The 17473-nt window shown below is 49.9% G+C and overlaps 1 protein-coding gene across 3 annotated transcripts in view; it reads left to right on the forward strand.

Moving 5' to 3' along the window:
• The first annotated feature begins 2974 nt into the window (after positions 1-2974).
• CHD7 (chromodomain helicase DNA binding protein 7) overlaps positions 2975-17473 on the forward strand; it is a 171163-nt gene continuing 156664 nt past the window's right edge. For 2 of the 3 annotated variants that reach the window (XM_064480832.1, XM_064480834.1), the window contains exon 1: positions 2975-3253. The gene's annotated coding sequence lies outside the window, so the exon portion shown is untranslated. Of the gene's footprint in view, positions 3254-3888; positions 3959-17473 lie in introns of those variants that run through there. The other variant, XM_064480833.1, reaches the window with a different exon arrangement.

Below are 17473 nucleotides of genomic sequence, written 5' to 3' on the forward strand. Positions count from 1 at the left end.
TGACAGGTTGATTCATCATGGCTATGTCCCAAACAGAGACAAATATTTACCTGTCTAAGCAATAATGTAGTCCATTATAATGGCATTCACTGGAGTTCTTGGAAGAGATTCTTTTCATTCATCTCATGGGGCCTAGAAAACCTTTTTGTAACACGGTCAAGTTGTCCCTGGAATTCTCAATGGCTTTCTGGGGGCACCCACATCATCCTCTAATGCCCACTTCCGGCCCCTGGTTCCTTTCCACTGCCCTCTGGCTACAAGTAACTCAAGTCTGTCCTATTCCCTAAGGGCTTAGCCTCCAAAATCACCATCTTCTCTTAGTACAAAACCAAAGCTACCAACCTATTAGATTGTACACTCCCAGAGGGTAGGAACATCAGTCTGTTTTGTTCACTACTGTATCTCCAGCACCTAGATCAATGCCTGGAACCCTTTAGACACTCCATGTTGAATGAATGAATAAATCTCTAAATTTGTTCATCCCAGCTAGGTGTTGGGAGGAAAAGAACCCACTGAACTAATTGACACTCATCCGTGAATGACCAGGAGTCCCTTATCTCCCTGAGGTATTTGCATACTTAAAGGGAAAGCTTGTGAATTCAAATTATTCTCAATGGGAAAACTTCAATAGTGAAGCAAATGGAGAGAAAACGGTGGAGGCCAAGGGTGATGGGAGGGTGGGGGTGGAGGAAAACGTCAACTCAAGCAGGCCAGAGCTGCCTAGGCATTTGCCCCTGAGGCCTTCCGCTTTCCAAGGCCCTCTAGCTCAGCACCAGTCCAACTCCTAGAAGGCTTAGAGGCTCCTCCGTCCAGGCTGTCAGAACCGCAGTGGGACAAGGCGGGAGATTAAACCAGAGAGGGGCTGCTTTTTCCACGTTAAGCTTTGGCTGAACTATTTTACCATTTCTCATGTTTCAAGGAGAAGTGTCTTCACTTTCTAGTTAAATATACAAAGGGCACAGGGGGATCTGCTCATAGTCAATATTATTTGTTAATTAAACGTTAACTAATATACTTTCACTATATGTAGATGTCATTTTTCAGCTTGTAAATTGACTTGAAATACATGAACATTTGACAACAAGCTGGGCATACTGTAAGAGATAAGCAATAACTCTTTTTATGCCACTTACATGTCCTCTAATGTTGTGGGGTACTAGTGATTTCTTTGTAGATATGTGTCCTGTCTTTAACATCACCCCCAACATACCCCAAAGCATCCCCATATGCTTTCACTGACAGATACAAACTTAATGGGAATGTAAACCTAACCTCAGAATTCTGATTCTTGGTTTATAAAATGGACTATAAAAAAGGTAGAAATTGATTTTAGTGTCTGTTAATTTTTTTAATGTCAGAATTTTCTGTGGTGTCAACCTTCTTTCTGCTGTTTATTTGTAAATCCTTTGAATGAACGTTTCCTTCTTTCAAAAGACCATTCAAATATCTGATGAAAGCAAGCCCAAACCAGTGCATTTCAATAAATGGCAGTATAATGTAACAAATATTTGGAAACTCATTACTAATACTAGGAAGTAAATGTTTTAGTGATTAAGTCTAGGATAATCAAACTTAGTTATTGAATAATTGTACTAGTAACATAACAAAATAATTTTGATTAATCTTTTGTTCAAATAGAAATACTGTGATTACAGTCTTAGTATTTATTACAGGTGGTGAATGAAGAGAAATTATATTTTGCATAGTTCTGCAATTTTCTGTTTATTTTGGAGTCGAATAATAGCAAGTTTCTTTACTCTTTATCTATTATAGGACTATGTTTAGTTGATACAAGTGCCTTCCTTTATTTAAAAATAAATGCAATCTTTTACTTAATAAAATCAGCCCAAAGTGTACAACAGTTGACAATTTAAAAGAATTATAATTGCTTGGTATTTTGCACATAAAAGGTGCTTGACAAATGTTCGTAGTTCTATCTCCTAAAAGGAAATTAGTAAAAGAAAAATTCTTCCAGATTTAATATTCATTTTGCACCAGGAAGAGAAACAGAATAAGAGACTTGGATATTTAAGGCTAGGAGATCATACAAAAGTGCCAGTTTGGCCAAAGAATGATTAAAACACTCTAGTCCTGACACGTTTAATAATGGGCACACAACCTATTTCTTTGTTTCATAACCACTGCGCTCTCTCTCCCTTTTTTGGCATGGGAACAAATTCAACAAAATCAACGCCATCCAGTTAAACTTTCTGATTTAGTAGTGGGTCCGGCTGTCCTGTCAAGCAGGATGTAGGGCAAGCCCTGTGCAGAGGCAGGAGAAATCTATTTGAAATGGAATGTGCCCATTCTAAGTAATTTCATGTGGGAAAACCATCTCAAGTTGAAGGATAATTACCGAAGAGCCGTCCCACCGCCCCCCTCCCCAAGCCGCTGCGGTCCGCGTAGCGTCGGAAGCCCCTCGCCGCGGCCGGGAGGACCGCCCGCCCGGCCGCCGATTCCTGCCCGAGGGCGGCGCACCGGGGCTCCGGGAAGGTGCCGCGCGGGGAAACGTGGCACCCTCTCCAGCCCGCGCCCGGGGCGCTGCCGCGCGGCGGCCGAGCGCTCGGGGCAGCCGGGCCGGGAGGACGGCGCGGGGGCCGCACACCGGCCCGCGGGGAGAACCGCCCGCAGCGCCGGCGCCCGCCCGGGGACGGGAAGTGGCGCCCGGCCCGCCCTCCGCAGCCCGCGGCCCCGCAGCCCCGCGCCGCCCCCTTTCTCTCGGCCTCTCCCTCGGCCTCCGCCACCCCGGCCGAATTCTTGCATAAATTATGCCAGGCGCGCCTGACGTCAGGTGGCGGCGCGCGGGCGCGGGCGCGGGCGCGGCGCGGAGGGAGCCGGCGGCGGGCGCGCGCGGCCCCGCGGCCTCGGGCGCGCGCGGCGTGCCGGGCGCGCGCAGGCGCTGGCGTGCTGGGGCCGCGGCGGCGGCGGCGGCGGCGGCGGCAGCGGTGGCGGCGGCGGCGGCGGCGGCGGCGGCGGCGCGGGGGTTGAGCCGTGGTGGTGCGGACGCGCTCGTGCTCGGGAACTATCGGATTAAACTTGAATCGAGTGAAATTACACAAAGGAGCGACGCTGAGGAGGCAGCCCCGGGACCCGGAGACCTTGAAACTCGCCAGAGCCCCCGTTCGCCCCCGGCCAACTCCGCGCCCGTGGACTCAGCCCCCCGGCCCCGGCCGCCGAGCCAACTCCGGAGCCCGCTCTGCGTTTTGTTTTCCCCTCGGCACAGGGCAGCGGAGGGGCCCGACCGACCGACCCGGTAAGCGCGAGAGTTCGCCGGGCGCCTCCGGGAGGGGCGGCGGCGGCAGGAAATCGCTCCGGGCCGGGGCCGGGGCCGCGCGAGGAGTTGGGAACGAGGAGTTGGGCGTGTGCGGGGCGAGGGGCGAGGGCGGGCGGGGGCCGGGGCCGGGGCCGGCGCAGGAGCGCAGCGCCGCCCGTGCCCTGTCGCCGGCGTCGCCGCCCGCGGGGCCCGAACCCGCGCCCCGAGCGCCGCCCGGCGCCCCAACTTTTGCCTGCGTCCGCGGGGCCGGCGGCGGCGGGGACGCGCGGTCCGGCCGAGGGTCACTTCCTCGCATGTAAATGGCTTTTTGTTGTGCTGCCGGCGTGGGGGGGTACGGGGGACAGGAGGGAGCGTGTCTGCGCGCGGGGGAGCGCGAGCGCGTTTCCTCCCGCCGGCGCCGAGCACGAGTTGCCGGCTCCATTCGAAAGAAAAAGGAAGGAGGAAAAGTTGGGCTGCAACTCAAGTGCGAGTGGGCGATGGGCGCGCGGGCGCGGGGCGGCTGAGCGGCGGCGGCGGCGGCGGTGGCGGCTCGGGGACGGCGGCGACCCCCGCCTCCCGCCCCCGCCCCCCGCTCCGGACCGACCACGCCGCGCTCGCCGGGAGCGGCGGCCGCACCGGCGCGAACAAAGTGCGTCCCTGCTGGCGCGGGGGCGCCGGCCCGCGCGGGGACGGCCACCGGGCGAGGTGGGTCGGCGGTGAGGAAAGTGCGCGGGGCGCCGCGTGGGGCGGGGGCGGCGCGAACACGCGGCGCTGGGGGCGTCCCGAGCCCAGCCCGTGCCGGCCGCGGGCGCGGAGTTGCGAGCCCGGAGCCGGGGGCTCCCGGGACTCCCCGGCGGCTCCCAAGTGCGCGAGGCGGAGAAGAAAGGGAGTGGGGCCGGGGCGAGCGCGGGGAGGCGCGGCGAGGAGGGGACCCCACCTTGCCGAGCTGGCCGGGCCAACGGCGGCGGCGGCTGCATAATAGCGACTTTAAGCCCCCGGAGGCAACTCGTCTCTCCCACCCCCGAGCCCTCCAGGGGTCAGCGCCGGGCGGGGGGGTCACCAGGTGGCCCCCGAGGTGGCCTGGGTGCGCTCTAGCCCCCGCCGGGATCCGCTGCTCGGAGCGTGAACGGCCGAGGTGGCTGGAGGCCAAGCGGTCAGCGGGGAGAGGAAGGAGGGCGGCGGGGGACGCGTTGTTTGTTTGGTTCGCACCGGGGACTGGGCTCGCCGGGGGTGCGGGGGTGCGGGCACCCTGTGGGCTGCGGTGCGGGGCGGCTGCGTCCGCGCGGGGCGAGCGCGGCCCGGGGGAGGGGGGAGGGCGGCGGATCCCGGGCGGGGGGGTGGGTCGGGAGGCTCCGGGGAAGGATCCGCCGGCCCCGAGCAGCCATCATTACCGAGCCGCCTTTCTCCGGATGGCTCTGCCTCGAGGAGCCCCGCGCCGTGGGAGCGCACCCCAAACTCCCGGCCGGCCGCCCGCTTTGTGAGCGCCCCCGTGGAGCGGACGGGCGGGGAGTGCTCCTGCTCCGGGGCGGACGGTTTTCCCGGAGGTCACTTTTAGAGACTGTTCACGCCTCGATTTTAAACTAGTTTTTTTCCCCCTCTTCTGAACAGACAATGGACAAAAGAAAAGTAGCAACCCACATGGAGAGTTTCCTTTTGAATTGCTAGAATTAGATACACTATCCAGCTCTCCACTTGCTGAGTATACTTTTTAGTTTCCCATTGTATATTATCTAGCCATCGATTTAAATAACTTATCTCGAAATAGGTCCAGCTTCTGGGCTTGATTTCTGGGCTATATTAAATATTTTAATTTATTTCTAGAGGATTATGTGAAGGCCCTGATTTTTATTTTCTGAAAATACTAGTTTAAGCCGTCTTTGCTGTGGGCAGTACCTTTCAAAGAGGTTGAGTGTGTTTCCCCCCAATTCTCTCCCAATAAGGGGAGGGGGGGGGAGTACTCACGAAATGTAATAATTAAATAGGAAAAACCCCACAAAACTTGTTTCCTCACAGATATATGCGAACGATGCCAAAAAAAAAAAAAATCTTAGTGACTGTGACCTTAGCAGCATGGGAACCTGATTGATCCCAGTTATAATTCCATTTAGATTGTAGCAGTGTGTAAGTACTAGGTAATTCTTATTTCAGAAATAACTTGAGCAGTGATTTTACGAAGTCGAATCCGCCTCCCAGCCCCCAGAGTACATCTGTTGCGGAGTGTTTTTGTCTTGCTGTTGCACAACAGAAACCCTCCAGTCTTTACCCTAAAATGGCAGCTTTCATTTGACTGGGGCCCATTCATTGACAATGATAATAAAGAGGCGGAAAGCTAGATGCTGGGGGCACCAAGCAGGACTGGGTTTGCCTTTCTAGGTAACAGTAAGTAGGAGACATTTTATGTCTTCCAGATTTGCTCACAAAAAGTTTGTGTTCCCTGAAAAATCTGTGCTGTAGACAAAGTTACAAAGTAAACAGCATTTTTAAGTGCAAAGGGGCTTGCAGCAAATATTAGAAACTACATTTTCTTGTGTTGCCGAATAGTGAAATTATGACATACCCCCCTGTCTGGTAACCGGATAAAGGGACATAATGGATTTTTGTGAGGCTTGTAACAGGTGAATTTCATCACCGTGGCACTCAAGAACTGTTTTCTAGCACTATGGATTTTATTATTTATAGTCTCTTGATATTTTCTATTCTTTTTTTCTTCCTCTGTGCAAGCCAGTAAATTGAAGCTTGATGAAATCTGTTCTAGGTTTTTCAAAATTCAAATGAGTTTCTAGGTAAGAAGTGAATAATAGAAAAGGACAGGTATGTGAATTCCAAATATTAATTATATTGGCTTAATCAATGGAATTATTTTTAAGTCAAATAAAAAATTTCTTCCTTTTTTGTGCCTTAACACAGAAGTCAGGATAGAGAAATGATATAGGTCATTTATAGGTAATGGTGATGGTTAAAAGCTCAAACATTATTTTCCTATTTTGAGGAAAAAGGTAACACTTTTTTTCCTCAAGTTGAAAACATATAGTCAAATTTAAAATAACAAGTCTAGTAACTTAGTTTTAAAACTACTTTCATAGACTCTCCCGTACTTGGTCTTCTTGTTAATCAGTTTGAATTATAAGACTATTTCCAAAACTTTTTTTGTGAAAGTCTTACTTTTATTGAGTGAAAATGAATACCATGGGGATTATCTTTATAATGCTTTATCAAAGAAATGTCACAGCTTTTTCTTCATACAGGTGCAGTCAGTAACGTATTACCTGTAGCATAGTTTTTAAGTGGTTAGGTCAAAAGAAAAAATATTTTTGTCTGTGAGAGAAGCGTCAGAATGCTTCTGTGTCCATGCTGTGTAATCCATTAGATCAGTCTCAGTGCCAAGTTTAGAGTAGTTATTTCAAACCAAGGCGGACAGCGTTTTATTTCCTGTGCTTAAGGAAGTTGGCTTGTCATACAGTCACCGTCCATTCAGTTATTTTTGATTCAGCAATCATTGGCACGTTTTCTGTGTGTAAAATGACAAATAAGAGGCCTTGCTTTCCCTCAGAGAGTTGACCATCTAGTAAGAGAGAGCATTCTGTAGGTGACCAAATACTCACATTTCACTTTTAAGATTAGCTTTGGAGGTGGGAGTTATCTTTTATCCTTTATGATCTGTGGTTGGCCTTTCAGGCTTGATAGCAGCCACCATGGCCATCTTATAAACATCGACTATAAAGAAGGCATTGCAAGAAAAAAAATGCTTAGTCAGGGCTGAGCAAAGTGTGTGACTGCAATAAATGACCCTTAAAATTTCAGCTTTGTAATAAAGTGATTCACTTCCAGTATTCAGATGGTTTCTAGATGTAAACAAACAAGCACTTAGATGTAGGTCACAGAGCTAGATGGAGAAGGACCGTCTTGGGTGAGGCTGAGATGATGTCAGGAACGGATTGGTCCTACATGACTCCTCAGTTGTCTTGTTCGTTCACATAGACACGTTTGTAAATCTTTGAAAGGGTATTCTTTTTATGCCGTTAGAAATTTAGAATTTTGTATTATTATATCTTACCAGGTTTCTAAAGCCACTATAGCTTTATCGGATAAAATTTTCCTTTTTCTCTAGAAAACTTTATTGTTTTGTCTTTCTGTGTTTTTTTTTTTTTAAAGAAAACTTTGATATTCAAAGATGATGGATGATGCTAAAGTAGAAAAGAAATTGGGAGTAAATGACCACTTAATTTTTCTACCAAAAATACGGGGATGTGATGTCTTATTTTAGTTTGGGTGTTACTCAGGTTGGGTTGCAGTTATGGCAGAAGTCCGTCGGTGGTTGTGGTGGTAGTTAAGACCTGGGAAGGTAATTAAAAAACACTGCCACTGCTCTTCTGTGTTTTGCTTCTATCAATATATTAAACTTCTTAAATGGAACCACACCCATGTGATAAAAATAATAAATCGGAGTAGAAAATCATAATGATATTGTCAAATAGAGACCCATCTTACAATCATTAGTGAATCTCTGGATCTTTAGAGTGTGAGGACCTTAGAGAGCCAAGTCTAACTTTCTCATTTTACAGATTAAGAAACTAAAGCTCAGAGAGGTTAATTAAAGGAGCTGCCTCTGGCTGGCCACCCGGGTGTTGCCGCGCCGTGCTGGTCACGGCTGTCCTTCTGGTGCCTAGCTGGGTGCTGGCGCGGGGGGGCTGGGTGGCCTTTGTTGGATGACTGAGCTGCTCTGGAGGGGTTGACCTCTCCCTCGTATGTTCTGACTCAAAGTACCTTCTGACTTAAGAATCCTACAGCCGACGCTAACATAGCTCTTAAAGTTGTTCTGAAGCGAATGATAATGTGTTTGCCTCTGCTGGGTGATGGTTTGGAGAGTTTTTTTGATTGTCCATCTCAAAAAATGCAGAGAAAATTATTTCAAGATTTGATGACTATTCTCATTTTAGAAGCATGTATTCATTACCATAACTAGATTCCTGTACCTTTTAACTAATGTTAGGTGACATGATTGTTTTTCTCAGTGAAGTGTTTTTGGAGGATTTTGTTTTGTTTTTACTCTGAAAATTAAAAACTGTCTTTTTAAAAATAAAAATAATGTCGAAGAGCAATGAAGAAGTGTAACTGGGCAGTCAGAGGCTGATTGGCCCCTGGGCTCGTTTGCTTATGGCGATGTGGAATCAGAGACCCTTTCTTCAGCAGGTGGTCCTTTGAGCCTCATGCTCCCACTGTGGGTGTCAGGCTTGGCTCTAGTGGCAAGTGACTCTGGGCTGTGATCAGTTTTCCTGTTTCATTTGTTTTCTTGTTCATCGATTGAAGTATTTATCGGGTACCTGCTACCCAAATGGTGCTGTGCTGTGCATGAGTTAGGAGTACAGTGGTGCCAGAAGAAGATGTTGTAGACCCAGGCAGAAAATAAACAGAGCTACCGCAGTGTCATCGGTGCTGTGCGGTGGGTGCCAGGAGGAGGGAGAGTCACTTGTTACCTCTTAGGAAGTGGCTTTATTTTAGCACCGCCATCTGAGTGGTGGTAGAAGAAGGAGGCAGTGCCAGCCATCCTGGGGGGGGGGAGGCAGCATGTCTGAGGTCTGCAAGAGCGGCTAAGGTGAGACCCAAGAGGCAGGCACAGGCTGCCTGGGGCGGGGCTTACAGGATATGGAATTTGGGACTTCAAAAAAAAAAAAAAAAGCAGCAGAACCGCTGATGAGTGGTAAGCAGTGCTTGACGTGAGCAGGCTTGTGTTTTAAAGACTGACTGAGTGGGTGGGGCGGGGGAGGGAGAATGGGTTGGGACCAGCATCCTGCCTGCAGTTGCTGATGGGAACTCAATGGTGTGGAGTAGACTGGTGGCCCTGGGAATGGAGGAGAATGGACAGGTTGGAGAAGTGTTCAGGTGGTTCAGTGACGAGGACTTGAGGAGAGATTTGTTGTCAGAATGAGGAAGGGGTCCGGGGATGTGGGTTTCGAGTGTATTCCCTGCTTGGCTGGTGATGCTCTTCATGGAGGCAGGGAGGCTTGAGGAGGGCCAGCTTGGAGGAGGACGTTCTTGAGTTTCTGAGCTTGTGACTGAGGCAGCTGGTAATGGGCAATCAAACCATTGTTTTGGCTTTCTTTCCATTGCTAGTGGCTGTCTAAAACTCTCCAGAATAATCTGCTAGCTTCCCCTCAAAGGTGTTGGTGTGCGGTGAGCCCACCACAGATTGCCGATGGGGGTCTGTGAAATGGGAGAGAAGAGGGAAACTTTGTTACTTGCCTAACATGTGGCGCTTTGTCCACGTGCTTCCGAGGAGTTTGCTTGCTCGTCCAGAGAAGAGAGACCCGTGGTGAGCATTTTGATCCTCCCAATCGCCGCATTCCGGAGGCCGCTTCTGCTGCTGGTTATGTATTGAGACAAGGTCCTTGGACTCCCAGCAGATAGAGGGTGGGTCCCTCTGTGCTCTCAGGGGAGGGAACTGGTTGAATTTTAGGAGCTGGCTGCAGCCATCCCTGGGTGTGGTAGAAATGAATGCGTTACTTAAATGATTGTGGAGGAAAATGTTATCCTTGGTCAACACTTACCTGTTTTTCTTTTGGGGGGGAGGGAAGTACATATCAACTCGTTTGACACGTACATTGTCATAGAAGTCACTTTGTTCAGTTATTACAAGAAGTGGATTATACAGCATGATTGGAAGCAAACGAGAGATGTTAATTGATAAATCTAGAACAGCTTCTAAGTTGCTGACTTTAACATTGCATGAGATAAATTGTGAAAACCCTAAATGTCTATCTGGAAACAGCTTTTTGAGGGAAGTGTTTGTATTTTTGCCTTTGGCACCTGTTTATTTTTGTTCTGGGTCGGGCTTGGCTCTAGGTGTGCAGAGAACCTCCCTTCCTGGGACTCGCTGTCTTGGGTAACGAGTGTGTTTCACAGGTGCCTTTCTTGACATCACCGCTCATGGGCCTTTAGATGCCATGGTGACGCGATCAAGTCCATCAGGGCCCTTCCCGTCTCCTTCGGGGTGGCTTCACGGGTCTGGGGGGCTTGCCCGGCTGGGGCGGCAGGCTTCGTCCGAAAGCTTTGCTCTCACTCACAGCGCTTTTGAGGGATGATTTGGATGCGCTAACATCCAGGAGCGGTGAAGTTCCCGTGCGGCAGGGCGGCGGGAAAGGGCGGTGAGCTGACCTCAGGTGGACTTGTGCCAACTAGTCTGGCAGCTTTTTTTATATCTAACGCTACTTCTTCAACTTGTTAGTTTAAAAATTTTCAAAAACCTTTAAAAATCCATTCTCTTGTTTGGTTTCATCAGCATTGCCTACCTGTGGCTTAAGAAACTGTTGCCTTCTCCTGGGACGTGGGTTCTGGCGGGAGAGTGGGGCCCGGGGTCAGCTGCCCTGCATCTCACTGGCACGGGGGGTGGGCAGGGGCCACCGTCACGGAGCAGGGTGCCTGGGCCTGGGCTGCCACACTGCGCCTTTGGGTGGGGAAGGCAGGGAGTTAGACCCCTGTGTAGTTTTGACATGTCTTGAACTCTCCCTGGCCACTTCCACTTAAAAGTCAGAGGCGGCTGCACCGTATCCGTGGTTCATCTGAGAACAGGGTGCACGGTAGCCCCATGGTGAATCCCCCGAGTTCTGGGGCAAGTTAGAGACTGCTTTAACTGTTTAAAAAGTCCACTTTCTTCTCTTCTTGTTCTTCTGAAAGAAACTATAAACACTTTCGAATCTGTCCTGTTGATACTTACAACATAATTAGCAAACGTACGTATTATTCTGACACTTGTAAAAAGTGATCATTTTTACCGTGATGCTGGGCAGGCGATAGTGAGAAGCCCCTTGTAGAATGACAGGCATGCCTCCAGTTTCCAGCCGGTGCCCGCCGTTGTACTGAGTGAATAACAAAGTCAACTTGAACACAGGTGTACAGTAAAAAAGGTGTGTTAGTTGGTGGTGTATTTCTAAGTGTATGGGTCTAGAAATGACTTCATGGATGGGACTACTAATGTAACTGCTAAGCCTTGGTCCTCAAGGTGAGCTTGTTTTTGTTCTGTTTGTTTTAACACCTATCACACAGTGCTGTATGTTCTTGTATACTTGACCTTGTTTGTTCTTGAAATTTTGCTTTGGCCCGATTGCAGGTGTATTGATCTTGTCAGAAGAAAATGCAGACTCATCTTTAGAATCTAAAAAATCATCAAATTAGGAAACAGTCTTTATTTTCTCTGTAAGGTATGTGTTGGGGAAACCAACTAAAATAGCGCAGAAATAATACAACAGCATTAAAAATAACAGTAATAACCCTAACAACTAGCTAATAGTTATCGAGCATTTCCAGTCAGGTAGGCAATATTCTAAAAGTTTCAGTGGGTTTTTTCATTTAATCATCAGAGTAACTCTAGGAAATAGGTAGGATTTTTAACTCCATTGTACAGATTCAGACTTGGGCGAGGAAGTTAAGTTAAATTGCCCAGGCCACACAGCTCTAGCAAGTGATGGAGGAAGAATCTGAATCCAGGTTGGCCAGTCTCCAGAATCTGCATGTGTAACCATGTCCATCACCACCTCGGCCAGCCCCAAGGCTTGTAGCATCGCTGTCTTCATAGGCAAAGATTTGTTAAAAATACCAGCAGGGCTCCGTACTGCTGTGTCATCCCCTGTTGCTCTGTCCTGTCAGCACAGGTCATTTCTGTCCACACTTCCTCTTTCTGTGCCTCCTGTATCTGTGGGGCCACATACCTTGGGATATCTTGGCACCTAAGGTGGCTGGGTTCCATGCCTTTCTCCCTAATGCCCTTCCTTTCCCACGGAGATGAGGAGGAGGGCAGTTGTTCTTGTGGAGGTTTTATTCTTTGGGGGCTGAGAACTTGAGTTGTGATGTCAGACGGATCAGCCAGTGAATCAGAAAAATGGAAATAATGATGCTGTCGACCACCCAGGTTTCTGGTGGAGGAGAAGTGAGGTATTCCACCCTAAAGGACTTAGTACAGCATGTGGCACCTTTATTGAGAAGTGACTATTGTAATTGGCTCACTCTTAATCATTAAACACATCAAACCATGTATCTTGATTTTATTTTTCATCTAAAAGGTCCCCACTACCCTAAGTTATGACCGGCAAAGAATGAGTGGCCTGCAGTGGAGATTGGTTGCACAATGCAGTGGAGACTGGGTGAGATTGGGTGCACAATTTTCACTTTTCCTCAGGAACTGACATCAAAATGAATGTCTGTGTGTGCCTTTGTCCAGGCATATGACTAGGTGATATTTACCTGATGTTCTTGTTGGTTACACAGAAGTAATTCAGACATCCCAGATCCTGGAAACGACCAAATCCTTCCTTTCTGCTGTAGAGTTGTCCCTCTGCCAGCTGAGCTGTGGCCATCTTGCCAGGGAAGTGGTCACTCCTTCCCCCCAAACCTGCAGTTGTCCTAAGACAGTGGGGGATGCTATCCTGGATGAGCAGTGGGGGTGGGGGCAGGGCATCAGTCATGGAGTATTAGAACCTTCCAGGATAGCTCAGAGAGGTACAGGGTGTTCTCAAAATCTGTAACTCTGGGTCCTCGAGTCTCTGAATGTTTGATTCAGCCCTCCCACCCCCTCCAATTCTGTTTATTGCTTAAAGAAGAGATACAGAACCTAAAATGAGAGATTTGGGGTAGGGGGCTGGGGAGTGAGTAGCAGCCGGGAAGTGAGAAGGTGCCCTTGCTCTGAAGAGGCGAGACTGGGGCAGCATCCTTGGAATCCGCTGCTGTCCAGGTGGGCGTGGCACTGGGGGAGAGGGGGCAGAGACAGCTTTTCTTTTCTTTTCTTTTTCTTTTCACTCTAAAGGGAAAATAAAAGGATGTCGAGTATAAACGGTTGATGGATGTGGACCTGCGGCAGCTCCCTGTAATATTCCGTCCTTGCTGCGAGGTTGAAAAATTGTGAGAGTTGCTTAAACAGCCCTGGAGCGCGGGCCTTGAGCGAGTTCAGGTTTTGCTGAACTGTTTACTTAGGCGGGCGGCTTTCACTGGGTGCCGCAGCCGAGGTGGGGATGATAATTGCCATTTTACAGGTAGAGATGGTTTAATAAATTGGCCCGAGAACACAGCCATCGACGGTGGAGCCGGGACTCACGTCAGAACAGGCTTGTTAGTTGACCTCTCTGCGGACATTGCTTTGGACGGTCCCAGCAGGGCGGCCTGGGCCTCGAGGGCTGGGAGGAGCACGTCTCAGGGCTCTCACCGCCCTGCTCTCGAGGGCGACGTCGAGGGGCCCAGGGCTGGCCCTGCGTGGGTTACAGTCGGAGAGGCTTCTCGTCCTCACGGGTCATATCTTATCAACGGCGAACACTTTCCACCTAAAGACACACGCGTATTGTTAAGACTTCCTCGGTGTCCCACCCTGTTTGAGGTTATCAGCCCACGACGACGCAGCCAACAGAGTAGTCCGCTTGCTGCAGAATTGTTTTTCTCAGTTTCTTTCCGGTGCATGTCCAAGATGTATTAACTCACTCAGCATCCCTTTCCCCCTGCAGAGGACTCGAGGTGCTCGGGACAGAGCGCAGGATGCTCCCTGAGCTCACGGTCACACTTCCTCTTCACAGCTGTTACCCCGAGGGGACTGGCGGACCCAGGCCGTGTCCTGCAGCCCCAGGCCCAGTGGTCTCCATGGGTCCCAGACTCAGAAGTGTACACCGATCTGTGGGCTTATGTGTCTTGGGGTGGATGTGTGTTCCTTTCCCAGGGGAGTTTTTAAAAAAATGATAGTGTCCCAAATCTTAATGCTGCTTTGCCTCTTAAAACTATTCGGCGGTGGTTTATCTGGATTTTGTATGTGTTTATAGTTTTTACTCCTTCTCAGTTGAACAGACTGTTGACTTGCTTGAGTTCAGTGAACCTCTAGTTAAAGCTTGAAGTTTCGCTATTTTTGGTGCACTTAAGAATTTAATTTTTATGATCGTGTTACATTTTTGAGCTAGGTTTATCCCCAGAATTAGCATTTTAAGTTTTCCATTTTCCCCTCTTACTGCAAAATAGAAATAAAAATTTGGGCTGGTGTTTGAGCCTAACTTGGAGTTGCCCTGGAACTTTGTGGCTGCCGTGGGCTCAGGGTGATTCCATTCAGCTGCTCGGCTCGAGCGGTCCTGTGTGCTGTCTGACATTTAGGGACGCAGTGCGGTAATGCGGTCGGGTGACTTCCCCACGTGGTTGGGCCCATGGGTGGTGACGTGCTGTAACTGAATTGCTGGCCAGCAGGCCTGGAATAGCTGGGAAACGTGGTGTTTGGCTATCTCAGTGTGAACACAAGGCTGCGTGCTGCCCAGGGGTCTGCGCCGAGGCCCGGCTTTTGCTGGTGGGTGGGTGACATCGAGGACCACCTGTCAGTCTCTCTCTCTAGCTCAGGCTTTTCAGAACCTAAAGAAATGCCTCCATCTTGGGCATCATCCTTTGTGGATCTCTGCCCCCACAGTAGTACCAGAAAAAAATACCAGCACCTTCACTTGGCAAACCCGGAGATGACACTTGCCTACCTTCGCCTGCTTGAAGGAAGACCGCGTACACCAGCTGTTGAGTTTCGTAAGCGATCTGATTTGTTCTCACCCACTGACTGCAGGCTGCAGGGGACAGAGTGGCTCTGGTTACTCAAAGCATTTACAGCATTGATTCTTGCCCTGACGAAACTTTCTCGTGCATCTCCTCCAGGATCTTAGTTCGTGAAGGGAACCTCAGCTTCCCTCTTTCTCACCGTTCGGAGACGGTTACCCAGAACCCGCTTGTCCATCGTTCTCGGGCAGAAAAGCTGACAGAGTGTGTAGTTGCTACTTGTCCTTTTGCGGGGGGAGGGGAGGATGCAGCCGCTGTGAGTCTGGGCGTCCGCCTCCATCCTGCAGCTTTTCAGCAACGTTCTCACTACCCCTCCCTCCCACCGTGCCAGGGTTCAGAGGGTGCAGGGTGGTTGTGCAGAAATAATGCATCCATTGGTCTTTATGGAAGAGTGAAATGGTGAGCTGGACCGAGGTCACTTTTCCATCTGTTTTCTCCAAGGGAGATGAGTCTGTTTCGATGATTTTTGAGGATCTTACACAATTATTTTAAAAGTCCATCTAGTAAAGTTAGAATGAATGATAAAATAGATATTTATTGGGACTTAGAATTACCACAGCACCTCAGGTGCTTGTTAAAAATGCAGGTTCCTCACCAGTTTTACTGAAATGAAATCTCTGTGGGCTGTCTAGGATCTGGATTTTTATCTGGATGCTTCCGACGTACTCTAAGGTTTAAAAAGCCACACACTGAGACCAACGTATTAGTTATGCAGTGAACATACGGTGGATATGTAGAAAAACGGTAGTGCGTATATTCTTAAGATATTTCTTGGAATTTTGCAAGTAATATTACTATTCTCTGACACATAGATGAGTAAAATGTGGCTACTGTTGGGGATACCAGTTAACATAAAAGGTAATGATGGACCAGTAGCTGAGTTTGGAGGCATAGTCCGCATTAAAGGAGGTGTTAAAAGGGGCAGAAAGTAGTGCACTTTGTATTGATTTGTTGAATTTTATTTTCATTTCTGCCACAGAATAATTAAAAACTTGATTTATGTGTAATTCTAGGTTACACGGTATGAAAAGTGAGTACACTCAATAAGCAGCAGTAACTATTTTGGGGCAACCTGTTCCCAGCGGGTATTATTTCCAAGGGCATGCCACACGGGGGTCAGTCTGGTGGTTTCCAGGACTCAGGTTCTCCTAGGAGCCCGGGGCCCCTGTGGGAGGGGAGGGGAGGGAAGGGGAGGGGAGGGGCAGGGCAGCGTCTCCCCCGGCTCTGCTCTCCCCTCTCTTCCTCCCTTCCTTTTCCGGTTTGTTCCTCACTCACTGCCCCATTGTCTCCCTGGACCTTGGCTCGGAGGCGCCCTCCTTTGGGGTCCTGGGCCTTCCTATGGATGCGCCCCTCCTGCTCCCTAAATGCAGCCTCATCCTCACCCAGCCTGCCCACCTCGGCTTCTCTGGGGCCTGCTTCAGCTCCTGTTTCCAGGCGATGAACTCTTAGACCTGTATTTTTATTTCCAGTTTCTCCCCCGAACATCTGTCCTTAATGTTCCCAACAGGTCTGAAACTGGTCTTCCCAGCATCCCTGCTTCCTGCCCAAGGAAACAGAGGCCCAGCTCTCGTGCCTGCATCTCATGCCTGCAGCACGTGCTCAGCCTCCCGGCTGCTGCTGGTCTATCGCAGGCTACTCTGCAGTGGGCGCCACGTCCTTGGGTCCCGGCGTCCTCGCTCCCCCCCACTGCACCGCACCCTCCTCTACACAGTCCCAGGCCAGCTGAGCCAGGGTTGTCCTCATTATTTGCACTGGAGGAGAGTAGGGCAGTGACCAGTGTCTGGGGACCCCTTGCCCCCCACCTCTGCTCCCTGGGGTCCTCCTTTAGGGTCCGGGTTTGGAAGCACCCAGACTTCTGCAGAGGGGCCCTGCCTCCAGCTCTGCTCCTTGAGGAGCAGCAGCCGGGGGAGAGGTTAATGTTGACTTGTGTCTCAGGTGGGGCGAGGGTGCTCCACCTGTGCCTCAGGCCTGTCCCCCTCCCTGGCCTCCCCAGGGACAGATTCCAGCCCCTACCTGGCTGTCTCCCAGCTGGTTCAGCATGCGGGTGGGGAAGAGGTGACAGTTACTCTGGCCTCCTCGAACCCCGTTACCATTCCTGGCTTCCGATTGGAAGGTGTTTTCTCCGGGCAGCTGTGTTCTGATTAGCTGCTTAAGATGCACCACAGGGCAGTCCAGTGGTGTGCAGGTCAGCTCGGTAATGTCCATATTATAACCTTGTGATGGAGGGAAAATATTAAACTAGCAACTGAAATCCTTTTGGGGGTTTGCTTGCTGCAGTGAGCGTGACCTATGAAACTTCCCTGGAGTGGGTCCTGTTTGCACCGAGGAGCCGTTTGGTGGCACCGGGACTGGGACAGATGCCTGCCCTCCAGGCCTACCGTGGTCCAGCAGGTATTCAGGGAGCGGGTTTCAGGAACCAGGCCTCTCCAGGTTCACGTTAGAGTGAGCTTTTACATGAAGTCAGTTGTAGGAAGGACGTCAGTGGATGCAAAGACATGGCCAGTCACGACTGGGGAAAATGCAGCGGTGTGTTCAGACTTCCACCTCTGAAGGGTAAACGTGATTTCTCTGTGAGGCTTACAACGAGATCTTTTTGGTTTGGAGAAACATAGATGTGTCTCGTGAAAGCTGCTGTTTTATTAACTCCTTTCAAAGATAGATAAGAGTTAT

The sequence above is a fragment of the Camelus dromedarius genome, chromosome 30 (genome assembly GCF_036321535.1).
Source record: "Camelus dromedarius isolate mCamDro1 chromosome 30, mCamDro1.pat, whole genome shotgun sequence".
Taxonomy (NCBI): domain Eukaryota; kingdom Metazoa; phylum Chordata; class Mammalia; order Artiodactyla; family Camelidae; genus Camelus; species Camelus dromedarius.